General features: G+C 43.7%; 1 long non-coding RNA gene across 1 annotated transcript; it reads right to left on the minus strand.

Annotated features, from left to right (window-relative positions):
• Positions 1-3,037: 3,037 nt before the first annotated feature.
• LOC125452784 (uncharacterized) lies at positions 3,038-8,411 on the minus strand. The gene is made up of 3 exons (XR_007247599.2): positions 8,167-8,411; positions 7,514-7,945; positions 3,038-4,806 (listed from the first exon to the last, which is right to left on the minus strand). It is a non-coding gene; the product is annotated as an uncharacterized LOC125452784 (long non-coding RNA).
• Positions 8,412-10,035: the final 1,624 nt, after the last annotated feature.

Genomic DNA, 10,035 nt, shown 5'->3' on the forward strand with positions numbered 1-10,035 from the left:
CTAGGCCTGAAACATCAGCTTTTGTGCTCCTAAGATGCTGCTTGGCCTGCTGTGTTAATCCAGCTCCACACTTTGTTATCTCGGATTCTCCACCATCTGCAGTTCACATTATCTCTCATCACAAAATATAGTGTTACAGCTAGAGGCAAGGTGCAGAGAAAGATCAACACTAATACATGAAAGATCCAATCATAAATCTCACAACAGCAGAGAAGAAGTTGTTCTTGAATCATGGTTTTCACCCATGTTGTCTAGTTGTCAGTTGTATTAAGAATATGATCATGTGCATAACATTTTTACCTTGGCGGTACTATTTCATATCTTTAATTTCTCATTGTGCTATAAATTATCCTGCAGAAGGTGATCCAGGAGAATGACAATGACTCCTGAGAAGAAGTCTCTCCGTCTAAGTGTGCACAGTCACAGGGCTGATGCAGACAGTGCATTATACTCAGCTCAGATAATCACACATCTTTGGGAGCAGTGGAAAAGTTTGTTTGGTTTTCACCTAACTCGATGGTGGTGATGGAGACAAGTAGAGCGGTGGTGTCTGCATCAGAAACTGTGAAGTTCACCAAGCTTTGGTCAATTGCACAGAGCCACTTTAACTTGGGGCCATCAACAAACAGGATACTTTCTGAACAGCAGGAAAGGATTGTGACATATTGGCAGGAGTTTCAAAGCAGTCTGCATGCTTACAGAGAAATTGGGGGGATTCCATCACGTGCACCAATGGCATGCTGTTGCAAGGTTTTGTAAATACGACTTTATCCAAGGAAAGACTATCAACTCCAAACTCAACAATGAAACAAGTGTATGCTGACCTTCAACGGTTTAACCATGATGAATGATAAATATAAAACATCATGCACTAACCTTGGCTACTCATCACTCTATTGATCTGCAGCAAAGTGTTCTCCAGCTCATTGTTGTCAGGGAAGTGTGGCTGGGCCATGAAGAAGATGATGGGGCAAAGGGAAATGGAAGTGGAGACACAGCTCAAAGCAGTTCTGCTACTCAGACATTTCCCCCATCTCAACTGCCCACATGCAGCTTTGTGTTCCAATAGCCTTAAGACCATAGGACACAGGAGCAGAAGCAGGCCATTCTGCCCATTAAGCATGCTCTGCCATTCAATGTGCTTATGGCTAATTTGATAATCCTGATCTCTACTTCTCTGCCTTTTCCCCTAACCTTTGGTTCCCTTGCTGATTAAGATCTGTCCAGCTCACTCTTGAATGTACCAGGTGATTCATGACCATCTGAGAGATGCATGTCCTTCTCATCTCTGTATTAGAAGGGCAACACGTTACTTGGAGATTATGCCCTCTAGTCCTCCCATAAGGGGAAAACAACCTTTCTCATCTACCCTGTTGTGTCACCTAAGAATCTTATGTTTCAATAAGGTTGCCTCTCATTCTTCTATATTCCAATGAGTGCAGGCCCAATCTACTCAACCTCTCCTCATATGACAGCCTCTCCATACCTGGTATCAGCTAATAAACCTTCTCTGGACTTCCTCCAATGCCAGTATATCTTTCCTTAGATGACAGGCCCAGAAATGTTCACTGTATCCTAGCTGTCATCTGAATTGTGCCTTGTACAGTTTCAGCAGGAGCTGCCTATTTGTATACTCCATTCCCTTTGAAATAAAGACCAACATTCTATTTACCTATCATTTCCTGTGAACTGTAATGCTGACCTTTTGAGATTTATGCACAAAACCTCCAAATCGCCCTGTGCTGCAGCTTTCTGGAGTCTTTCTCCATTTAAGTAATATATAGCTCCTCTATTCTTCCTGCCAAAGTGCATAACTTCACCATTATGCTCCACCTGCCAAAGTTTTGCTTTGTATATCCTTCTGCAGACTCTTCATATCAACCTCAACCCTAGCCTTCCCATCTATTTTTGTGTCATCCATAAATTTGGCTGTAATCCATTCACTTTCATTATCTGAGGTCGTAAATATATATTATAAATAATTATGGTCCCAGAACCGAATCCTGTGGCACAGAAGTAGTTACAGGTTGCCATTCTGAAAATGCATCCCTTATCCCAATTCTCTTTCTTCTAGCTACTACATTGCCTCCAATACGATGGACTCTTGTCCTATTAAGTAGTCTAACGAGTTATGCATTATAGTTGGCGTATGTTACACTGGGACCGTGTCCCTTTAAAAAGTGAGTGAAGTGACACTGGTGAGTCATCAGCTACTGTCCTGGCTTTGTTCAGACTTGCCTTAGGCTTCACAGCAATAGAATAAAACCTTCATGTTCAGTTACAGACCACCATGATTTTGTGTGCTTTTTGAAGATTGTCTGGAGTCTAGAAACTGCCCTGTACAGAATAACATGTCCTCTGAAAATCCAATTACATTACATTCACTAGTTTCCTTTATCTATCCAGCTTATTACTTCCTCAATGAATTCTAATAAATTTATCAGGCATAAATTCCCCTTCGTGAAGTTTTGCTGACTCTGCTTGATGATTCTATGTATTTCTAAATACTCTACTATTACTTTATTTGTATTAGACTCTCGCGTTTTCCCAATAATAGATGTTAATTGGCTCACAGTTATTTTTTTTTGTCTCCTACCCTTTTTAAACGAAGCTTTCAAAATCTAAAGATTTTTGGAAGATTACTACCAGCTCTTTCGCTACTTCTTTTAATATCGTTGGATGCATTCCACAACATCCATGGGATTTAATCATCTTTAACCTCATTAGTTCTCTGAGCACTTTTCCTCTAGTAAGAGAGTTATTGCATTTATCCAGTCCCTCACTGCACAGATTCAGATGGAATAGATTGGCACTATCCTCACAGGATCCAAAACCCAGAAAAGACCTACAATGAGCATTTTAATAATCAGAACCAGGAATGTAGCAATTAGCTTCCATGCTGACTAAAGCCACAGCGATTGCACCATGTATCAGTATTAGAAAGAGGAAGAATCAAGATTTGTAGCTGCATAATACGTGGAAATAAGCATGTTACACAATGACCTTGGTAGGCTTTTATTTTTGTTTTGACTCAAATAATAATTATTTCAATCTCTCTCATCTTCCTCATTTTTGATCATTGCTTGACGAGTGATTTTCCATTTGTGATGAATAGATGGATATGAATTGACACAGAGCAATGGTGGAGTAATAAAAGAGATATCTGGTTGTTTGCAGGACTGCTGTGTATGCGTGTCATGGATGGTTGGTAGCCAAGGTGGGGGAAGAGAAAAGAACACAAAATCTGAGTCAGAGTAAACTGTACAGCCTAATGTGCTTGTTCTCACATTCAGTACATTCATGTTGGTCTTTGACTTCAGCTGTATTTTCCTGCCCACTCTCCAAATCCACTGATTCCTGGACACCAAAGTGACTTTTATACATGATTGTCAGACATGTGAACTGGTTGAACTTAATTTAACTTAACAATAATAAGGCCATCCTGGGTACAGTTTTGGTTGTACCATTGCTGGTGAATTGGTCAATTCACATTGCACATATTCCTCCTTGGAGCTGTCTGAAGTGGCTGCATATTTTGTGCCTTGTTCCTCATGCTAGTTCAAAAATCAAATCAAATCATAGAGCAGAGCATTCCACAACCATTTTGGAAACTCTGGCTGGTGCACACGGAGACATCTTTAAAATTAGATATTGTTCTTAGGACTAAAGGAATCAAAGGTTATGGGGGAACAACAGGAACTGGGTACCTAATTAGATGATCAATCACAATCATATTGAATGATGAAGCAAGCTCAAAGGGCTGAACAGCCTACTCCTGCTCCTATTTTGTGTGTTTCAATCTCCATATCTGGCACCTGGAATCCATTTTGAACGTCAATGGCTTGCTCAACCGCACATCAGACGTTCAGATGGCTTTCACTACATCAAACTGGTGTTTCATTGATTGCCTTCCTCATGGGTGTCATCAGCCACATGTTAAGTGGGTATCTCACAAGTCCAGTAGTTAGCTGGGAATTATGTTTTGAGGTGTGAAGTGAATGCTGCAGGATGAAAGTATTCCCAGGAATCTTGCACACACAGCTCTCATCACAATCAGCTCCACGTTAATGGAGTAGAAGTTCTTGTGGTTGATGAACAATCCTGGGTGACCTCAAGGTGGTGTCATTCCTTCACACATGCAATTTATGATGCCCTTCACTGAGGGGAACCCAGCCAGAGCCTGAACCCAAATGCTGCTCATTCTGATTGGTACCACCACAGGCGATGTTGACACAAATGCCAGCTCTAAAAACAAGTTATGACTGTCTGCCTTGTGCATTTGTGGGTTGCCAACTCTGAGATCCTGTAAAAGTCTCTGGTTGAGCCCAGAAAGAATCCACAGCAAAGAAGTGGTGGTAAAATTGACAGCCTCTGGGAAAAGAGCCCCCGCAAGGTCCAGATTGGAGTCAATCTTGTTCCAGCAGGCTGCATGTGTTTACCTCAGTCCAGAGGGATATCCTGAGCCTCCTGAGACGTGCTTGGACGTCTGTCTATGGACCGTACGTGCCAGTTTCACCCCTTGCAGGCTACACCACTCTGTGATCCGCCTTTCCCTATGGAACTGCTGCTTTCTGAGCTACAGGCTATTGTCACTGTTGCTTCTAACAGGTGCTGCTACAGTTGTTGGTTACCTTGATCTTCACCAAAGCAATGTAGAATAAGCAGTATCCACATCAATCAAATCAGCTCCAAGGCACAAATCTCCAAAGTGTAGCTGACTCTCAAGGTGGCCATAGTAACCGACTATCTGCCCTCATCTGTGGTTACATCCATGCGAGAGTGTCCATCGAGAGGGGTACGTAGTGTCTGTTGGGACAATAGAAGCCTTTAGAGACTGGTTTGTTGGGGTGCTAAATCATTTTTTGATTTTTGTAAGTTTCCATTTTAGTTTTCAGAGTTTCTATCAACTATTACATTCAATATGATCATGCCTGTTCTTGTATCAGAGATAATGGGAGCTGCAGATGCTGGAGAATCTGAGATAACAAAGTGTGGAGCTGGATGAACACAGCAGGCCAAGCAGCATCTTAGGAGCGCAAAAGCTGACGTTTCGGGCCTAGACCCTTCATCAGAAAAGGGAAATGGGGAGAGGGTTCTAAAATTGATAGGGAGAGAGTGGGAGGTGGATTGAAGGTGGATAGAGGAGAAGATAGGTGGAGAGGAATCAGACAAGTTAAAGGGGTGGGGATGGAGCCTGTAGAGGTGAGTATAGGTGGGGAGGTAGGGAGGGGATAGGTCAGTCCGGGGAGGACGGACATGTCAAGGGGGCGGGATGAGGTTAGGAGGTAGGGAATGGAGGTGCGGCTTGAGATGGGAGGAGGGAATAGGTGAGAGAAAGAACAGGTTAGGGAGGTGGGAACGCGCTGGGCTGGTTTTGGGATACAGTGGCGGGAGGGGAGATTTTGAAGCTTGTGAAATCCACATTGATACCATTCTTAGGAGCACACATTGGGGAAACCAAGCGAAGGCTTGGGGACTGCTTTGCAGAACACCTATGCTCGGTTCGCAACAAACAACTGCACCTCCCAGTCGTGAACCATTTCAACTCCCCCTCACATTCCTTAGACGGCATATCCATCCTGGGCCTCCTGCAGTGCCACAACGATGCCACCCGAAGGTTGCAGGAACAGCAACTCATATTCCGCTTGGGAACCCTGAAGCCCAATGGTATCAATGTGGATTTCACAAGCTTCAAAATCTCCCCTCCCCCCACTGCATCCCAAAACCCGCCCAGCTCGTCCCCGCCTCCCTAACCTGTTCTTCCTCTCACCTATTCCTTCCTCCCACCTCAAGCCACACCTCCATTCCCTACCTCCTAACCTCATCCTGCCCCCTTGACCTGTCCATCCTCCCTGGACCGACCTATCCCCTCCCTACCTCCCCACCTCTACTCCCCTCTACAGTCTCCATCCCGCCCCCTTTAACTTGTCTGTCTCCTCTTCTCCTATCTTCTCCTCTATCCACCTTTGATCCAGCTCCCTCTCTCTCCCTATTTATTTCAGAACCCTCTCCCCATCCCCCATTTCTGATGAAGGGTCTAGGCCCGAAACATCAGCTTTTGTGTTCCTAAGATGCTGCTTGGCCTGCTGTGTTCATCCAGCTCCACACTTTGTTATTATGGCTGACTGTCCATTTGAATTACCTATTCCGTGGCCTTTGATGCCTTAAAATCTAAGAAGAAACGCTCTTCTTGAATACATTCAGTGACTTTGCCTTCACAGCCTTCTGCAGTAGAAAATTTCACAAGTTCACTACTCTCTTCCTCATTTCAGTCCTAAATGACCTATGCTCTATGCTGAGACTCTGTCGCCTGGTTCTAGACTCCACAACCAGGGGAAGATATTCTCCCTGCATCTGTCTGTCCAACCCTGTTAGAATTCTGTATGATTCAATCAGATCACCAAAAGTACAGGGAATACAGGCATTGTTGAACAAATCACTTCTCATAGTAGCCCATCAGTTGCTGACAGTGCTAATACTTCACTTAATCCATCCTTATTGAACTCCATTAGCTGAACCCTTTAGCCCCTTCTCTCTCAAACTATCTTCCATAGCACTCATCTCAGTCACCTCCTGGAGTGACAAATTCATATTGACAGCTCGTGCTGTTGAAAGAAGTTTTCTCTGAATTTCGTATTTGTCCCCTTGGTGATTATTTTAAAGGGATGTCCTGTAGTTCGCTACACCCTACAAGTGGGAACAATCACAGTCAGTCCATTGGAGATAGCAAGATGTTGGAGTCAGAGTCAATACAGTGTGGAGCTGGAGGAAGCATCAGAGGAGCAGGCAAGTTGCTGTTTCAGGTTCACACCCTTCATCAGGACTGTGTGTGAACCTGAAACATTGACTTTCTGCTTCTCTGATGCTGCCTGACATGATGTGTTTCTCCAGCTCCATACTATATTGACAGTCAGTCAATTGCTATGTGTGAGGGCATAAAGTAGAAGGAAGAGGATGCAGTCTTTATAAACTGAGAAAAGTGGGTTTTTTTGGGGGAAGAGCTACTCTAGGCTAATCCCTCAGTACAGGAAGAGACAGGGGACGTAAGGACAAACTATTTTCACTGTCTGGGGATTCTAGTCTAGGGGGCATAGATTTAGGCTTAGAGCCATACCATTCAGGAGAGATGTTAGGAAGCACTTCTACACACAAAGGGGGGTATATGTTTGGAACTCTCTTCCATATTTGGCAGTTGATGCTAGTTCAGTTGTTAATTTAAAATCCCAGACAGAATTTTTTTTTGTTAAGTAAAGGTATTAACAGCAGGTATATGGAGTTATGGCACAAATCAGCCATGAACTCATTGAACAGGCTCGAAGGGCTGAATGGCCTACTGTCGTTCCTGTTTGAGTTATATATTTAGTTATAAAAGGCCAGTAGATTGGTTTGAATATTTTATGTTGCTTATGATGTACTTGAAACTATACATACAGTATGTTGATCGCTTTAAAAGCAGCCTAAATTTGAAAAGAAAACAAAACAGACGTCGAGAGAAGGTTTCAGTGTCACATACAGCTCTACCCCCTGTTTAGTCATTGTCAATAGGAGATGCGGCGCGGTGCCAATCAGTTCAGATCATCGCCTGTGGCTCCTCCTCGTCTGAGGCTTGCTCCCTCGCGGAGAATGAATGCGAAAGAAAGAGGTCAGATGTAGCATCGAGTACCGTTCCCTCTGTGCCAACAGCTCGGATTCTCCATCTCCGTCTCTTCCCTTTCCCAGGAGCTGCACTCTTATGCCGGTCGAGTACAGCAAGCTCCTCACCTCGGGAAGCCTGAAGCGATTGTTAGTGAAGAGGTTGTGTCGTGACACAGACAAAAGTCAGTCGCTGCAGGTTTTGACATGTGATCTAACAGCTGCAGTGTCAGCAGCAGCTGAGAGTGTCATGGGATCTCAGCCTAAGGGCTATCGTGTTCCTCCCTCCCGGCTTTGGAAATAGAACGCTTGGCTAAGGAGAAGAAATTTTAAATCAGTCGTTAATACCATAAGCTACAGCCCCTACACAATTTGACCTACACAGATATAACGAGCGAAAGTTCATTTATTCAACTGCGCACGCTATAAAGCCACGGGAGCTTTGTGTCTGAATAATCCAAAGCATATTGCTCTGAAACAAAGCGCTTTATTCATTGTTAAAATCTGCTGCAGCAGTTGAAAATCTAAACATACCCTCTTATTAGATCCACAGGCAAGGATACGTTGTTGTAGAATCAATGCAATTAATATCAGAGTGCAGTCCGAATCAGGAGATTCACTAATACTGTTTTTCTGATCCTCAATTAAAAACATACCGCATTCGTGAAAATGTGCTTGGCAGTTTGCTTTTATTTGTTTTTTTTAGAGCACTTTCCCAGAGGCTGTCAATTTTACCACAATTTCTTTGCTGTGGATTCTTCCCCGGCTCAACCAGAGATATTCACAGGATCTCAGAGTTGGCAGCGTGCAACGGCTCGCCTCACTCATCGAAGTAGTGCACTTAGTTGCTGCAGAAGTGAAGAACAGCCCTGGTTAAAATTACCAGCTAGAACTAGAGAAGCTCGGTTAATCTCCTTCAAGCAGAGAGGGTTTCATTAAGCAGTTCAGAATGAGAAGGAATTTTGGCAACGGTGTTTTTCCCTTCCATCTACAAAGAATGATTGACTCAAAGCAAATAATCCATTGAGATCTGGTGTCTTCATTTGATTATTTTTGCTGATGGCTGTGAGGCCAACTCTTCAGAAGGAGTTTCTGCCATTGGAACTGGACTTGAAACTCTCAACTAATGCTCAGTTATTGTCCTGGGTGTTGTTGCCTGTTGCCAAACTGTTGCATCCACTGGATGTTATGGTAGTGCATAGGAGCCCACAGGATTGATTGATTTATTGTCACGTGTATTGAAGTACAGGTGAAAAGCTTTGTTTACTAGCAGTACAGGCAGATCATAATAAACAAAGATGCACCGATCAAAAAAGACTTCGAGGCATACAGGTTAGATTGCATAGAGTGTGTGCTTGGGGAAATCAACATTAGTAAAATCAGCAATATTTGAGGCTAGAGAATCCATTCATCAGTCTCATAATGGCTAGGAAGAGACTGTTACTGAACCTGCTGGTGCTTGTGTTCAGGTTTCTGTATCTTTTGCCTGATGGAAGAGGTTATAACACATCATTACCAGGGTGCAATGGGTCTTTGATGACATTGGTAGCCTTTCCATGGCAGCGAGCTGTGTAAATGGAGTCCATGACCTGCTGTTTTCATCCAGCTCAACACTTTGCTATCCATGGATGGAAGGTTGGTTTCTGTGATAGCTTGGGCTGTGCACACCACCTTCTGTAGTTTCTCATGACCCTGTATCAGATCATTATGCACCTGGACAATATGCTTTCAATGGTGCATCTGTAGAAGCTGGTAAGGGACCTTGTGGACATGCCAAATTTCCTGAGCCACCTGAGGAAGAAGAGGTGTTCTTTTGCCTTCTTGACCATTGACAGGTTGTCAGTTATCATCACTCTGAGGAACCTGATGGTCTCCACCCTCTTAACGTCAGTTCCTCTAATGTAGATAGGGGCGTGTTCTCCTTTCTTTCTGAAGTCAGTTCTTTACTTTTGCTGACATTGAGAGACAGATTGTTTTCATTGCACCCTGTCACCAAGCCCTCTATCTCCCTTCTGTAGTTTGACTTGTAGTTGTCAAATATCTGTCTCACTACGGTGGTACTGTCAGCAAACTTGTAGATGGTGTTCATTCAGAATTTGGCAACACACAGAGAGTACAGGAAATACAGTAGGGGTCTGAGGATGCAACCTTGGGGGCTCCAGTGTTGAGTGTTATTGTGGAGGTGGGGCAGTTATCTAACCTCACCAATTGTGGCCTATGGGTCAAAAAGCTAAAGATCCAATTGAAGAGGGTGGAGCTGAGACCAAGGTCACGGAGTTTTGAGATCAGTCTAGAGGGGATAACAGTGTTAAAAGTGGACCTGTGTCAATGGGCAGGAGTCAGATGTAGGTGTCTTTGTTGTCCAAATGTTTCAGGGATATGGCATCCGCTGTGGACCTCTTA

Source organism: Stegostoma tigrinum, chromosome 4, assembly GCF_030684315.1.
Source record: "Stegostoma tigrinum isolate sSteTig4 chromosome 4, sSteTig4.hap1, whole genome shotgun sequence".
Taxonomy (NCBI): domain Eukaryota; kingdom Metazoa; phylum Chordata; class Chondrichthyes; order Orectolobiformes; family Stegostomatidae; genus Stegostoma; species Stegostoma tigrinum.